Genomic DNA, 17,608 nt, shown 5'->3' with positions numbered 1-17,608 from the left:
TGGGAATCTTTTTAAAATCCTGATTTCTGGGCCTCATCTTCCAGAAATTCTGTTTCTTTGTTACTAATGTTGTGGGCCCACCCCATATCAAAGAAACAGAATTTCCGGAGGAGGAAGCCCAGAAACCACTGGCTTGGAAAAGGGCTATGCACTTCAGAGAGCAGAGAAAAACCAGATTAACTGTTCCAGGACACTGACCAGAGAAGCTGAGGAAATAAATGGGTACTTTTAAGGTGGTAAATTTGAAACAATTTGTCACAAAAGCTGTAGAAGATTAGTATACATTCTAAGTACATAAGTTTAAATTTAGATTTGTGTGATTTTATATATACTTAGAGATTGATATGGATAGTAAACCTACCTCTCACACCTGTGCTTCCATTGACAAGAAATAAGTTTTGCAGAAAAAAATACTGGCTGAGAAGCAAAGTGCTAAAATTAATCACCCTTTCTAAGTATTGCCTAGGATGAACATTCTCATTGAGATCAAATGGATTTTTTTAAATCAGGAAAATGCACATGGTACTTAAAATTTAAAAATATGTTTCCAAAGACATGAACTGATTTCTCTTTCAATCCAAGGTAGGTATTACTAAATACACTTGAGAGTGGAGAATGGTAGCATCTATACAAGCAAATTGGCTAACCCAGGAGGAGATGGTGCTTTGGAAGTGGCTCAAACCTAGAATTTAGGTCTTCTGTGGGATTAGAGTTTTTCCCCTACACTTTCTTATTTCTGTTCCAATCACATAATGGTTTATTTATTCATTTAAAATCCAACCTTCCCCTAATTTATGATACTGCTTACCAGAAAATTATACTTTAGGAGAAGTGAAGAAGAAAATCATGTTTTGTTGTAAAGGCATGTAAAAATGCGTGACTGGAATAAGTATATACAACTATGTTTAGTACTTTTATTTTATGATAAATGATGTTAATTCTTTTTAAATGGCCCTACTCATGATATATTTTCTGCTTAAACTGAAAACTGACACATCTTACAGTAACAGCTCCTTCATAAAATTAAAAATTATTTTCAATTCAGTTTCATATTTGTAACTATATTATTTATGAAGAAGTTCTACACTGAAGGAGATTCTCTCTCCATAAAAGTTATAAACAAAAATATGTGTGTCCTTCTGTGCTATAGAGAGAATCTCCATATTCTGGGTATGAGGATATCCATTTACTTATCAATATTTAATAAATTTCTTCTCCAAACTTACAATTACTTATTTCGCTCAAAAATATGTGTCCATACACCTCAATTCCTAAATTTCACATTATACATCACACAGTTCATACACACTTTTCAAGATAGATAAATGCTTCTATTTCTGATGTTCTCTCTGAAGAATTGAAAAGGATCCCTACAGAGACTGAGTGCATGGTATCTCTTAAGTTATTTATAACGTGCACATAGCAATGGCACTTTTAGTTCCTCTAGAAATCTTTGCTATACAAATGCCTGGGGGATATTGAGCTACTACAGTTCATACTGTGTTCCTTTGAAAGATTTTGAGTCATCCAGCACAAACAGGCTCTATATTAACAACTTTGATCAGTGTCTCTGTAGAGGTATTTGAAAGCAACAAGATCTTGTGCTAGCTAAGGGAACACAGATTGTGGAACTACAGGTCTACAGACTGCGGAAAATCATTATAAACATCACTTATATATTAGGAAGAAACTTCATTGAGAATTGGAATCTACAATTTCAAACCCTTCCTAATATCCATGAGTTTTGATATATGGCAAGTGTAGTCTCACAAACATTTTAGACACTTCATATGAATTATTCCATTTGCCCACCTAAAATAAATACGTTGGAAGAAAAATATTGTATTAATTTTCAATCGTTGATGTAACAAATTGCTGCAAACTTAGTGACTTACAATAACATAACTTCATTCTTTTCTTGGGGTCTTACTGGGCTAGAATCAAAATTTTATCAAAAATGGTTCCTTGCAACTTTGATTCTGATAGATGCCAATATTCATAAAATTAAAAATGATTTAAAAGCAAGTACTCTACTGAATACTGTAGGCAACATTCATTCTTTGGTTCCTAGCTATATTACTTCTATCTCTGCTTCCATGATCACATCACCTTTGTTTTCTCTCTGATCTCCCTTCTGTCTCTTATAAGGACCCTTATGGTTACATGAAAAGACCTGGATAATTTTCTCATCTCAAATGCTTATCTTAATCCCAACTGCAAAGTTTATTTTGTCATAAAAGGTAACATTTACTGTTCTGGGGATTAGGATATGAACATCTTTGGGGGGAAATTACTCAGTCTATTATAAACATTAAAGGTTAATTTTATGAGAGCAGTTTGGAAGTCACCATTTGATGATCAGCCAGAAAGACCCCACAACAAAGATAAATACTTGGAGGGGTAATGTTAGAAAATTCACTGGGGAGCTAGATGCTTGGTTAGGCTGAAGGAGGAATTACAATACAAATTCATGAATTGGATACCAAGAACTGTTAATCTGATTATTCTGAAAAATTCGTTTAAAAAAATAGTGGGATTTACAATGATTAGAAGATTACCGTGTATCAAGACTCATTTTTTGTTTATTCAACTGGGATATTGGAGACCATATGACTACTAGTCATGTAAGGTGGAGAAATGTTGATGTGGCTAGAATTTATATATCATCAAGACATGATCATGAAGTTTAGAAGAATTCACCAGTTAGCTACCACACTTTAGTAATATGAGGGTTTCTTTTCTCCCAGACATGGAAGGCTTCAACTTCTATACAGTTATCAAATGCATGAGACATTTCTAAACAGCAGGTGTAAAACTACATTCATGATTATTTGGTTCCTTTTTTTGTTTTATATCAAATATGCTTAGACTAAGTGGACATAAAGGCAGCTACTAACAAAAATGCTTAATAGCATAGTGCAATAAATCTAAGGTACTGACATTTTTTGTCCTGGATTTCAGCCAATATACCCTCCTAAAAAGTACTGAATAATGGCAACTTTTTAATGCATTTTATAAACTCCCAAGTACTTTATATTTATTAGTACATATAGTTTTTCAATGTAAACGTATGTGGTAGCTGCTATTTTAATATGCACATTTACATATTTAGCAAATAACAGAAAAGATTTTTGAACCCAGGCAAGTTGGCTTCAGAATTGATATTCTTGTTAACAACTGACACTATACTGTCCACATAAAACTTTACCAAATGTCATCAATATCTATTCCGAAATACATGACAAGAATTAGTTGAAAGAACTAACGTGCAAAATGAATGCAGTGATGGAAATTAACACAATTAGACAAAGAGCATAAAATATGCAAATATGATGACCCACTGTCACATAAAGAAAAAAGTTTCATGAAGAACTTAGCCTTCCACATGAAAGCCCTGGTGGCTATCTGGGAGAGGTGTGGCCAAAAGCCAGATCTTCATTCTCTGGGTCTGCACTCATCCCTCATGGTGGTTCCCTAATATACTTCTTCATTGTATGTAGATCCATTAATCAACATGAATTTAACAAATATTTATTGAACACTCTAAGTAATAAAATCAGTGTTATCATGGAGTCAGAAAGTCTGATGGTAAATACATGTTCTCAAAACTATTAAGGGCTAAAAATACCACCACAAAATATCATCCTTGTATCCTAACTGATGTAATAGCAGAAAGCATTCCGTGTGCAAAAGTAGTCTTCAAAACTTTACCTTTTTACTATGCAGATCATAGCCACTGCATCTGTGTTGCTTTAGGTATATCTTGAGTTTTGCTCTAATTTTACAAATACTATTTGTCTCAAATATGAAGGTACTCTACAAAGTTACCTCTGCTTTCAAATCTTATTAGAAATCCATTAAAAATGTGATAAGCTAACCTTAAAGTTATGAAAATATTAGGTGGTTAAAATAGTAGCATGAGGTTCCAAAAAATGTTCTGCAATTATTTCCACAACTTCCTTCTCAGCATACCTACCATTTAACTACTAAAAACCCTGCCATTTCTCTCCTTGGCCTCACTTCTCCCCAGCTATCTATCTAAACAAGCAAAATCTACCCAGTGGTGTGGCTCATTGGTTGAGCACAGACCTTGGAACCAGGAAGTCACCATTGGATTCCAGGTCCTGGTGGATTGCCAGCTCAATCCTGTGGGGCATGCAGGAGGCAGCTGATCTGATGATTCTCATCATTGATCTTTCTATCTCTCTATCTCTCTCCCTACCTCTCTGAAATCAATAAAATATGTTTTAAAAAATAAAATAAATAAACATGCAAATCCCAACCACACTTTTTCCATACTCTAATTAATCTAACAAGAATGTTTTTTTCTGGGGCATTTTTTGCCTCTGGTATTAAAATACCAACCTGTAAACCTTCCACTATGACTGGAATTCCAAAAGATCTGGGTCATTTTTTAAATGGTTTTGGTCCTCAACTCACAAACATCACTTTTGTTTATGCTACTTACCATTAGTGGCCTAGTCTTATATCAGAATTTATTTCTGTTATACATCATTTAACTGAGAAAACTTCAATAAAACAAACTAAGTCCTCAGTGACAGGTAGAGTATGATTTCATAGGCCTCTTGAAATTCATGTATTAGAATGTCCTGGCCACACACTGTCCAGAAAATTATCTCTATCAAGCAAGAACACCCTCTTCTGTAGTTGATTTTTATTACTCAATTGCCCTCTAGCTATAGAATCAGGCTTTAAAAACATAAATATATTTGCTAGAAGATTTCCTCTTGTTAGGGTTTTACCATTTGAGAGTTGATGTTTTTGTTTATTAAAAATATAAGTTGTAGTTTTAATATATGCTATTATTACCATGCTATTAAAGCTTTTGGGCAACATCCTTGTTAATTTATTTTTATTCCCTCTAGTTTATTCTCTCCTATTTTGTAACAGATCCCTTTTTCCCTAGTAAAATATTAAAAGTGATTTTTGCTGTATTTATCATGATTATGGAAACAGAAAATACCATAATGACTGAAAAAAGTTAAAGAGAGTCCATAGTGGCTAATATTATAGGCTCTAGTTATAAATATAAAAAATCAATTTAGCTGAGAGAGAAAAGCTGGAATTTCAAGCAAGCTGCCTCTATGGGCCTTTTCCCAATTAAAGTAGCTCAGTGCATCTTCAAAAGAAAATAGTTAAAGGAGAAGAGATTAAGAAAATATTAAGTGCTCCAGATACCTTTTGTAAAAATAAATTTAATTTTCCCTTTTTAGCTAACAAGCTATTTAATCTTAAATATCTCAAACAGCAGGCCAAAGTGAAGAGTTCAATTTATTTTGGCAACATTTCCTTATAATTATTTTGGAGTAAAGAACTTGACTTCAAATTATTTTCTGACTACTAAGTAGGACACTGTGAAAATTTATATTTGATTGACCATGTAAGTTATTATAGGATCATAATGCCAAAGACCGCTTTCTACAGAATTATTTCTCAGAACCTTTAAAAGTATTAAACTGAATGCTACCACCCAAAGGTGATTACAAAATAATAATAATAATAATAATAATAATACCAACAAAACAGATTTATAAAGCTATGAGTTATCTTTACATACCTAAAAATAAAAACATGATAAAACTTTATCTGGATAATAAACTACCTTATGGAATTACTATAAATTAAGGAGATATATTTCTCTGTTTTACAGCGTTTGGGGCAGTTTCTCTCTCTTCCTCCTTCACCCTTCATAGTCTATGTATATTTGTGAATAAAGATATAACAATGGATCTTGAAAAGGGTCCATATATTCTATTTGACTGTTTTCTAGTAGTTCGGTTGTTTTCTGTAATGTATACATTTCTCATTGTTGGATCTGAAATTTGATTATACCTTACATGCAGCTTTATAAGTGAACCTTAATTGTTGCATATGCCAGCAGAAGATAAGAGACTGCTGGGTCAGAAACAAAGGATTTTATAACTCATAGCATAGTAAGCAGCTTGACCATTGCCTATTCATCAGCACATGTGTGTCAGTTTTCTTGCTTCTAAGCCTCATGGGGGCAACATGAAGTGGCCCAATAGCCCATGGATGCAGCATTCATGCTGCATGCACAGTGGGTTTTGTCACAATTGAGGAACACTGACATTGAGGGATATACTACTCTCACATCAAGTGGTAAGCAAACCTACTTTTTGTTTCATAATACCTCATCTCTCAAGGATGCTTATTGCCAACAAAACCCTGAGAAATGGCATGGGCAAAGACCTGTCAGGGCCTTCTAGTCTTGGCATACTCGGCAAGATATAGGAAGACAAGAATCCTAAAGATTATTTCTAGGACTCATATATTGCCCTTTCCACAAAAGAGTAAATACAATTGATGACTGCCTTGTTTATAGAGCTGAAAAATAGTTGGGAAGAAATTTTAGAGTTTTAGTCACTCACTACTGATGTATGACTATATGCTTTTCAAATATGTGCTTTTAATACATATTTTAGAAAAGAGGCTATTTGAATACAATTTAAACAATTAATAGTAGTGTTTTGTTTAAATTCTGAAAATAAAAAATTCTAATTGTTGTGTCTTTTTTTTGACAAAGTAACTGTTAAAATTGTATGATGTGGTTTCATACACATCTAAGGTTTATGGGTAACCGAAAAAAGTTATTAGTATAAAAATAGAGCCACTATATATTTAAGTCTTTCCTAAATTTCTCCAAAATAAAAATGCTCTCTAGATGAATTTATGGAGAAAATAAATAATCAATTCTCATAGTTAGGACATCTGTTTATTTGAATATAAGAGAGCTAGATGAAATTATGTGAAACTGTAGTCACTGTATTATCTTATAAGTAATAAAAGTACAAGTTTTGTAAATTTGAACAAAATTTAAAAGGTATTAAGAAAGATAGAGTGCACTCTAAAAAATAAAGTATGACTTTGTAAATTACTTTTCTTTCAGCACCAGGCAAAATATGGGAATGTAGGTTTATCCATGTTAATATTGAAGAAGCTGAAGTTCAAATTACTAAAGTGGTCTGTCTAATTTATTGGATTGAACAGTTGTTTGTAGAGACAACAATTTTAAAATTGAATCTTTGAAGGACTCTAAAAGATGAAAAATTACCTTATTTCTTCTTCTTGGCTTGAAATAAAAATTATATAAATCAGAATAATTTGCAATTTTTGTTAGTCCATCAGTTACCATATAAAATGACATATTAAAACCCACAGACTCTCTACAATTGAATAGTAATTGTCATTTTATATAGACATGACTTACCTTTACATTGAATTTATTAACTCCTTGAAAGTAAAAATCTTTTAAATTAAAATTATTTATTGAAACATTACTGTATGTTTTCTTCCCATAGTTTCTCCTTCTTTAGTTTAAACTGGTTAATAAGGATTATAATTCCTTGACTTGTAGATTTTTACCAGGTTTAAGACAGAAGCAGTTGAGTCAAGTCTCTATATATTCTTTTTAATACCCTAAATATACATAAGAGATTCTGCTCAGTAAAAACCATAGGGGAGAGTTCAAAAATATTGGGAAACTGAGAAAAGAGTAGATTCTCTAAAACACAAAAAAGGTAACAGCAGTCTATGGACCCAATTCTATTTCTTAATGAGATTTTTGCTGACCTTCTTTTATTTATGTATGTATTTATTTATTTATTTATCCTCTCCCCAAGATATTTTTCCATTGATTTTTAGAGAGAGTGGAAGAGAGAGAGGAAAAGACAAAGAGAAACATCAATCTGAGAGAGACACATCGATTGGTTGACTCCTGCATATGCCCTGACCAGGGCTTGGGCCTGGAAGAAGTCTGCAACTGAGGTATGCGCCCTTGACCCTTGACTTGACTTGGACCCAGGACTCTTGGTTCCGCAGGCTGACACTCTATCCACTGAGCCAAACTGGCTAGGGATTCTGACCTTCTTATTCAAATTGCTCATATTGTTTTCCTCCTTAGCATCCTCTATGTTTACCCATATCAATTATTACCTTCTAACGTACAATACAATATACTTGGTTTGTTGTCTGCCTCCACAAAAAAGAAAGTTCCATGAAGGCAGAACTTTGTTTTGTTTATGGTTGTTTCCTATTTTATCTACCTTCCAAGGTAAAAAACTATTATACTTAAAAATGATAACTAGCAAAATAACTAATAAGAACATCAAAATCTGGAATTGTTTTACTTGCAAGTGGGAAAGTGAAAGACAAAAATAGCTCAGATGCAAAATTTTAATGCAGTGAATTTTATAGAGGCATATGAACTGTAGTGCTTATTTTATGAATCAATAAATAACTGGATTTATAATCAATTAGATTAATGGATGACATAGATGCAGTATATAAATATGGTAACAGGTGACATTTACACTGATTAACAGGATAATTAAAGAATGTTAATAATTACAGTGCATGAAAATGATTAACAATACACTACTTTATCCCATTATATGAAAGAGAAGAATGTGGAAAAGCTGCTTTATTTAGAAGATCAAAAGAGAAAGGCATATTTTTGTCAGACATATTTTTAAAAATCTATTTTGTAAGTAGTTTTTTTTCTATGAATATGTATATTTTAAATAGAGGGGAAAAATTCAAATTTATTTAAAATTTTACCAGATCAAGGTCTTAAAAACCTATAAGCCTGGCCAGTGTTGCTCAGTGTTTGGCATCTACCCATGAACCAGCAGGTCACGGTTCCATTCCTGGTCAGGACACATGCTTGGGTTGCAGGCTTGATCCCCAGTAGGGGGTGTGCAGAAGGCAGCCTATTGATGATTATCTCATCATTGATGTTTCTGAAAGGAGTTTTACGGGTAAAATAGGAAGGTTTAAGGAGTTTTAGGAATTAGAGGTCCATTGGAGAGGACTGCCTAGATGGGGGCTTGGAGCTGCCAAAAGGCATACATTCACAGAGAAGAAAACAAAAAAGGTGCCACAGGATAAGGGGAGAGAAAGACATCCATTCACAGAAGATTGGAAAAAGCCACAGGGTATGGGGAGAAAGAGGAAACAAACTTTCACAGGAAATAGAGAAATGCTGACAAATGGGAGAAAGAGGAAAACAGATTTTCACAGGAGACAGAGAATTCTACCACTGAGTGGGGAGAGAAGGAGGGGACACCACGTGGGGTTTGGGCTTTGAAGTTGATATTCTGCAAAAGAGTGACTAATAAGAAGGGAGCATCAAGAGGCAAAGAACTGCAGCCTTTATAAACCTTAGAAAAAGGGGCTTAGTGGGCTACCACCTTAGGACCCCCTCCCCATGTGGGAGTCTGTACTTGCTTTCAATAAATTTCCACCCTTTTCATCTACCACTTTTTTGTCCATGGCTTCATTCTTCAAATCCACCTGGACAAGAACCCAGGAGAGAAATCACCCTTGCATTCTGCTCAGGAAAAACCACCCGATTCCCTTCTATCTCTCTCCCTCTCTCTTTCTCTCTCTGAAATCAATAAAAAACAACACTACTAGCATAAATGGCCAGTCTAAGTATTTTTTTTCACAAAAAAATGAACACAAAAATAAAAGTGATTGATTACTGAAACATTTTTCAGTGTTTCCCTTTTAAAGTACACTGAAACATCATGAAAGTTGAGTAAAGTGACAATAACCTGATTTTCTCTGTCCTGCTTCAGATTAGTCCAAAGAGAATAAAAATACTCATCAACCTGTCAGAATCTAAAGGTGTATCTTTATATGTTCATTTATCTCTAGTTGCTTTTTTTTTAAATTTCTGTCTAGCACAGTGATAGAGAAGTATAATCTAAATGCCATCTCTATACTTCTTCTTCTATATTTTTATCTTCCTTACTTCAGGAAGGCATTTCAGAATAGTGAAAATGCACAAAATACTTGAAGAGACTATGAATTCTAGTTCATATATTAAATCCATGTAATAATCAGGACAAATTTTCAAACATTTCTGAGGACCAATTTTTCTTCGCGGAAAGAAAGATAAACAGTCATGTGTCACTTAACAATGGGGATACATCTGAGAAATACATCATTAGGCGATTTCATCATTGTGCCAATATCATGGAGTGTACTTACACTAACCTACTACACACCTAGGCTATATGGTATATCCTATTGCTCCTAGGCTACACATCTGTATAGCATATTACTCTACTGAATACTGTAGGCAGTTGTAACAGAATGGTATTTGTGTATCTAAACGTATCTAAACATAGAAAAGACACAGTAAAAATATGTTACAAAAGATTTTTAAAAAATGGTATACCTGCATAGGGCACTTATCATGGACAGAGCTTATAGGACAGGAATTTGCTGTGGATGAGTCAGTGGTGAGTGGTGAGTGAATCCCAGGACATTGCTGTGCATTACTATGGATTTTATCAACACTGTCTCACCAGCCCTCCTCCTGCTTCCTTACGACAGAGTCAGAAATAGAGCACTGAAGCTGTCAATGCTACTCCATGAACAGGGCAGTGGGCTGGACTGATTGGAAATATCAAGGAGAAACTGGCTGGGTAAGGCATAGAGAATTATATTAATGACTGTGTGGAGGGAGTAAAAGGTGGCATGCGGATCAGAAGGAGTAAGAAATCAAGATGGAGAGATAAAAGAATTAAGGAGATTGTCACGACAAGGTGTTTTTGTCTACTGCATGTTGAAGCAGTGGTCAGAATTAAAATGTTGCATCTATTCAAGAAGAGAACGTTTAGTATGGAGAGGATGTAGAAATGGTGACTCAATATTTTTACTTTGGGAATTTGTTTTTGGTTCCATTGACCCTATCTGACACAAAGGGCTCTCTCTCTGACATTGAATTGAGGGAAAAAAGAAAATTTATTTCTGATTTACATCATTACAACCTGAAAATATTTCCAAAGTGCAGGGGCAGGCTGGCTTCACACTACCACAGAAAGGTTTTACTTGAGTGACAGGACCATTTAATACATGTTAAGGTAGTTCCTGTGGATCTGTGTCCTCTTAGAGGATTTTATGTCGTCAACAAAAATGTACAACTATGCACTCTGAAGACCATCAAGCTAAATCTGGGAGGGCTGTGGCACCCTCTGAATATGTAGTGCTGGGGGGTAAGCTCTTCTGTGTTGAAACAGGTCAGTGGCTGACTGATTGGGATGTCTTCTGCGTCCCCAAAATGAGGTGCTGTGAGTGAGAGGGAATATATTGCTAAGCCCCACAAATGCTCCTTTGTTTATTTTGCATTTTGTTTATTGCCTTCTCTTTCTCTCTCTCTCCTCCTTTTCTCTCTTTCAGAGAAAAAAAATTCCTCCTGAACTATTTATGCTTTCATTTTTCATAGGAAGTTCAGCTCCATTATGGTCCTAAGAGTTCACAGTTGTATATTTGACCTATTGTTGACTAAGACATTGTTATGCGGTGCACAAATGTAAAAACAAAAAACATCTTAACTCTTTAACAGTAAAAAGGCTACATAATTTGATGAACAAGAATAGGTCCAGAGACAAATGGTAGGGGATGGCGGGGGAGGTTAAAGAGCAACCAAAGAACTTGTGTGCATGCATATTAGCATAACCAATGGATACAGACACTGGTGCAGTGGGGGCTTGCCCGGAGTGGGAATGACTAAGGACGGGGGGGGGGGGGCAATTGGAGAAAAAGGAGACATATGTAAAACTTTAGACAATAAAAAAAAACATTAAAAAGGCTACAAAGTTGCATTTACATATTATGTATTTTTAAAAATGTATTCATGTTTCAATAACCAATCCCCAAAACCAGCAATACTTTAACACTGTCCTTACTTTTTTCCTACTGGATCCAATAAAACTAACCAGTGCAACCTAAATTTTATATTCTCCTCTAAAAGTTATTTTTATTTTAATAAGTCTAAAGGGATATATTGAAACAAAGAAATAAATGCCCATTCATAGAATAGAGATGTGAACAGATAATTTAGGGATGAAGGAAATAGTACTCAAATTAATCACACCATATATGCAATGCTTTGTTTTGCACAAAGTATGATATCTGCTGTAGGTTTTCTCCTTTCATTTCGACTTATTTTAATTTATTCAAAGAGTTCCATAAATCTTTGCTTTTGGGGTCAGATTGAATAATGAGTAATTATACATGGTAGAATTAAAACATGTAGCACCCACTACATGCATGGAATATTTCTAGGCATTAGGAATAAAAATATAGAAAAAAACTAGACATAAACACATTTTTTAGAAATATCTGCAACATGGAAAAATAGAAAGAACATTTAACTTAGGTAACTACAGATAGACCTATATCATAGAGTTAAGTCAGTTTATCATGTTGAGATTCAAAGCTCTCATCTGTCATCTATTTTTATGACATTCTGGAACAGGAAAAGAATAAGACCCTAAAACAAATTGGTGGTTGCCAGTGGCTGGGGCATCTACAAAGAAACACTGGAAATTATTGAGGGTAATGATACCTTATATTTTGGTTGTGGTGGTCACAACTGTGTGCATTTGCCAAAACTCAAAGACTATACTAAAAGAGTAAATTTTATTTCATATATTTTTGTGTTTAACAATTCAAAATAGTTAGGTGTAAATCTAGAAAAAAAGAGATAGTGTCATCTAGAGATCAAAATGCTAAATACTGAAATCATTCAAAGGACAGTGAATATTGACATCCTAATCAAGTTCATTCATATCTCAATATACAGTTAGTGTAATGATTATTTTTAAATAGCCATTTAAATTGTGCATTTTGTTTATTGCCTTCAAACATTCTTCACCTCTCTCTCTCTCTCTCTCTCTCTCTCTCTCTCTCTCTCTCCTCCTTTTCTCTCTTTCAAGCTTATTCCTAGGAATGGAAACCGTTGGGAAAAAGCAATATTACTGAAAATGTCATGTGTGCCTATTTGCTCTTTGTAATGAACCAATGAAAATAATGCCTCTGTTTTAATTAAAATCAATTGTCAAAAGTCTAACACTATGAAATAAGCTAAAACAGATCACTCAGCAATTCTGGCTCAATATAAAACACTAGAGGCCTGTTGCACAAAATTCATTTACAGGGGGATGGTTCCTCAGCCTGGCCTGCACCCTCTCCAATCTGGGACCCCTCAGGGAATGTCCGACTACTGGAAGTTGACATCCCTCTTACAATCTGGGACTGCTGGCTCCTAACAGCTCACTTGCCTGCTGACCTGACCCCCCTAACTGCTCTCCTCTGCCGGCCTGATCACCCCTAACTGCCTCTGCCTTGGCCCCACCACCATGACTTTGTCCAGAAGGATGTCCGGAAAGTCTCTGGAAGACTTCTGGTCTAATTAGCATATTACCCTTTTATTAGTATAGATTAGAATAAATAGAACAAATTCTATAGATTCGTTAATTAACTGACATTTTTTGTCCATGTGTCTCTTTTTAAAAAAAATATATTTCTTTATCGATTTTAGAGAGAAAAGGAGGAGAGAGAGAGAAACATCAATGATGAGAGAGAATCATTGATTGGCTGCCTCCTGCATACCCCCTACTGGGGAATGAGCCCACAACCCAGGCATGTGCCCTTGACCAGAATCGAACCTGGGACCCTTCAGTCCGCAGGCTGACGCTCTATCCACTGAGCCAAGCCTGCTAGGGCTGTCCATGTATCTCTTAAATAGAGAAAGAATAGCCGAAACCGGTTTGGCTCAGTGGATAGAGCGCCAGCCTGCGGACTGAAGGGTCCCAGGTTCGATTCCGGTCAAGGGCATGTACCTGGGTTGCGGGCACATCCCCAGTAGGGGATGTGTGGGAGGCAGCTGATTGATGTTTCTTTCTCATCGAGTTTCTTTCTCATTGATGTTTCTAACTCTTTATCTCTCTCCCTTCCTCTCTGTAAAAACTCAATAAAATATATTTTAAAAAATAAAGAAAGAATAGAAAAGCAAGCTAAAATGAAAATGTATACAGCAGATAGCAAGGAAATAATATTTTAAAATATATTAATGGAATTTTAAATTCCATAGTTTTCAATGAAAATGTGACTTCTAACTTGTTTAAGTTAGAAACCTATCAATAATCTTAGACCTCCATGTTACATGACTGGCTGGACAACTAGCTATGAGGTGCACTGACCACCAGAGGGCAGATGCTCAATGCAGGAGCTGCCTCCTGGTAGTCAGTGCACTCCCACAGCCAACCTCCTGCAGCCGGTCCCTTCCTCCCACCAGCTCCGATCGGAACTGGGCAAGATGGCCAGGCCAAGGGACCCCACCCATGCACGAATTTGTGCACTGGGCCTCTAGCTTTCTAATAACAAACATAAAAAAATGGAAGGATAACAGAAAATTTATTTTGAATACATTTATGCATATAGTTTCTTCTTAGGTTTAATTCTTATTTTTAGGTTCATAGAATGCTAGTCATTAAGATTTAAAATTATCACAGATTCATTGTTCTTTCTATTTATAGATGTGTACAGTACTTTACAGAGTATCTATACTGTTATCAAAACTATTGGATAGTATGTATGTGTTTATGATGTAATTGCAGTTTTTCTGTTTTTTTTAAAAAAATGCAGTGGGAGAGTATTTTATTTGTACCGAAATGTTATTGCATTAGTAGTGAATAGGTTAAATACTCTCATGTGAATTAGCCTGGACATCAGCCGTTAATGTTTACACATAAAATGCAAAGTGCAAAACAAATTTAACTCAGCTTAGCAGAGAGCATTGATCACAAATGTTGCAAAGGTCAGAAGAAAAAAAATTTTACCAGACTTTATCTTCAAAGATTATTTTTTTTTTTTTTACTTCAACTCTGAAACTGGGGTTGTTCTCTCCTGCCTCTATCTAGAATTGATCTAATTTTATTTATAATATTATTAATTATTTTTAAAGAATACTATAATTTAATAGATAAGAAAACAGTCAAATAACCTACCTGAATGAATAAGGCCAAACATTTGCCTAGTTGCATTAATTAAGTCTGGATATGGAAAAAGCCCTCTACCCCAATCTTTCTATTCTCATTCTGGAACTAAGTTCCTACAAGTCATTTTAAAGATTAAGATATATAGGTTTTCACTTAATAAAAGATTTGGGACCAGTTTTTCATTGTACAACTGCAAGCATTATACTTGATTCATTAATGAGACAATTTAACCTCTACCCCAAAAAATCTGAAGACATGGGAAACGTTGGGATAGGGATTTTGATGAAATAGGAAAGGAATTATATTCCAAAGGATTTGAATTTACCTGCAATGATACATTGAAGAATTTTTGTGAAGTTGAGGAACAGTAGTTCACTAAAAATCTGAATGAGCTTACTAACGCATGCAAAATTGTTTGCATTTTATGACAGTTCAGAAGCATTTGACTTATTTCACATTTGCTATAGTGACCCAAAGCATAAAAGTGTCACATACTATAGATGTAATTTCAAGTACAGTATAAACCATTAAACTTCCATTTTTATGAAAAACACACATGAATTTATATTCTATTCATACTACTGCAAATATTGCAGCAATAACAATTTCAACCCACATAATGGGAAAATGTATTCATTCTTTTTTGTGTGTGTGATTAATCACTATGCTTTAATTATGTTCAATTGGTAACAATGAAATTGGGGGTCACCACAACATGAGGAACTGTATTAAAGGGTCGCAGCATTAGGAAAGTTGAGACCACTGGTCTAAGGTTTATTTCTACCTCAATTGCTGGCTCCTACCCACCCTGGCCCTGGTCCGGGCTTGGGCAGGAAGCAACTAACTGGTGTGTTTCTCTCACATCGATTATTTCTGTCTTTCCCTCTCTCCCCCACTCTCTCTAAACATCAATGGGAAAATATCCTCAGGTGAGGATTAAAAAAACCAACCAAGGTGGGTAACCTGGTCAGAAGGTCATATCTTCAAAGTGCATGCAAACTGCTCCTCCCAGGGGGTCAGGACTGAATGTTCTTGAGCATCTCCAGGAAGGCCTGCGGGGATGGTGCCTCCACATTCTGGAAGGTGTTCTGGACTCTGCCGTACAGCATGAAGTGTTTCATATCCAGGCAGATGAACCCGAAGTGGTTCTCATCGAACAGGATGAAGACTCCAGGGAAGCGCCTGGGGTAGGCGAAGCCATCTAAGTCTAAGATATCAGTAAAAATTTCCACGCCATAGAAACACATCCTGCAGGTTTGGGGGTAGTTCCGGTCTCCTGAGTGCAAGCCAACAGGCAGAACAAACAGAACAGGCTGCTCCTCCAAAGCTGCAGCCCCGGACTCCCTGACGCTGGGCTGGGCAGGGCTCTGCCAGCCATCACCCTCGCTTTCCTCAGTCCCTTCTTCTTGCAGCTGCTGCTGCTCTCGGATCACCTGCTTGTCAATCTTCCTGACCACGCGGGAGAGCTCCTTGAAGTTGTGGAAGAACTCACCATGTGGCAGCTGGATGCGGCGCATGAGGTGGATCTCTAACCTTTCGATGGACTTTCCCATGATCTGGGTGACAGGGCATACTTCCCATGGAAGCTGAGCATGACAGTCGTTGTGCCGTAGGGATCATATTTGCCTTGGAAGAGGCCTGGCCTGATGAGGTCGTCCGGGTGGCTCGGCGGGAGGTAGAGGCGGCGGTAGGTCAGGCAGTCATACTCATGTCTGTCCTTCCGCACAAGCACCCGCCTCCATTCTCCCAAAAGCTGCCTTGGTAAATAGGTTGGGCGGTCTGTCTTCTTGCACTGCATGGTGAACCTGTCCTTCCAAATCTGCATGTGGCGGTGGTGGGGCCTGCTGAGGCGGCCTTCCATGCACTCCACCACGGCTGATTTCCTCTCCGTCAGGCGAATTCTGAACGACGGCTGGAAATGTATTGGGCCATGCACATGGGTGTTAAGGCCAGGCCTGTAGATCCAGCCAGTAATGCATAAGCCATCCACCAGGACATTCAGCAGTCCTCTATATCCTCTATAGTCATTATCTTGCTGCCACAATCCCAAAATGTGTCTGTATGGGTGGAATAGCTTCGCATAGACTTCTCGGTAAGACATATCCATCATGTCCAGGTTCTGCGAGTTTTCATGAACGCCAAACTCTTCGCGGCAGCGCCGTCTCCAGATGCTGTCGGTGTGCAGGATGTGGTGGAATTTGGTGCAGACCTGGGCCAGGCTGAGCAGATCGGTGCCAGGGAGCTGGGCGAAGATCTCCACCAGCATCTCCACTGGCAGGTCCTGCAGCGAGCAGGACAGGGGTGGCGGGGGCAGCATGGGGCTCTCGATTCCTCCACTCCCCGCACAGCACCGCACTGCCCCGTCCGCCTCAAGGTTCTTTTCTGCCTGGGCCAGGGCCGGGGCAGGCTTGCCCTCAGCCGCTGCCATCTCAGCTGAGCCGTGGAGCTGCTGACGACATGGACATCCCTGCAAAGAGCCCATGCCGCAGATGCAAGCGCACTCCTCCATGCCTCCACCTGTAACAGCCACCACAGTGTGGGCTGCTGCTCCTCAGCAGGGCTTTAAGCTGAGTCTAGCCACGCCCCCCAGGGCCTAGCCACGCCCCCTCAGAGAGGAGCCAACTGTAGGACTTTAAACCCATACTCATTAACAGTAGCCTCCCTTTCCCAGTGCCCCCTCTCTGTCCTCTCGCCCAAGCCCCAGGCAGTAACTAATCCGATTTCTGTATGGATATGCCTCCAGGGATATGCCTGTGGGCGGGGGGGGGGGGGGA

At 37.1% G+C, this 17,608-nt stretch overlaps 1 pseudogene; it reads right to left on the bottom strand.

Annotated features, from left to right (window-relative positions):
- Nucleotides 1-16,362: 16,362 nt before the first annotated feature.
- On the bottom strand, nt 16,363-17,343 carry LOC102257856 (annotated as a pseudogene).
- Nucleotides 17,344-17,608: the final 265 nt, after the last annotated feature.

Source organism: Myotis brandtii, unplaced genomic scaffold (assembly GCF_000412655.1).
Source record: "Myotis brandtii unplaced genomic scaffold, ASM41265v1 scaffold1132, whole genome shotgun sequence".
NCBI lineage: Eukaryota > Metazoa > Chordata > Mammalia > Chiroptera > Vespertilionidae > Myotis > Myotis brandtii.
Note: the sequence above shows the minus strand (reverse complement) of the source record. Positions and strands in the feature narration are given on the sequence as shown.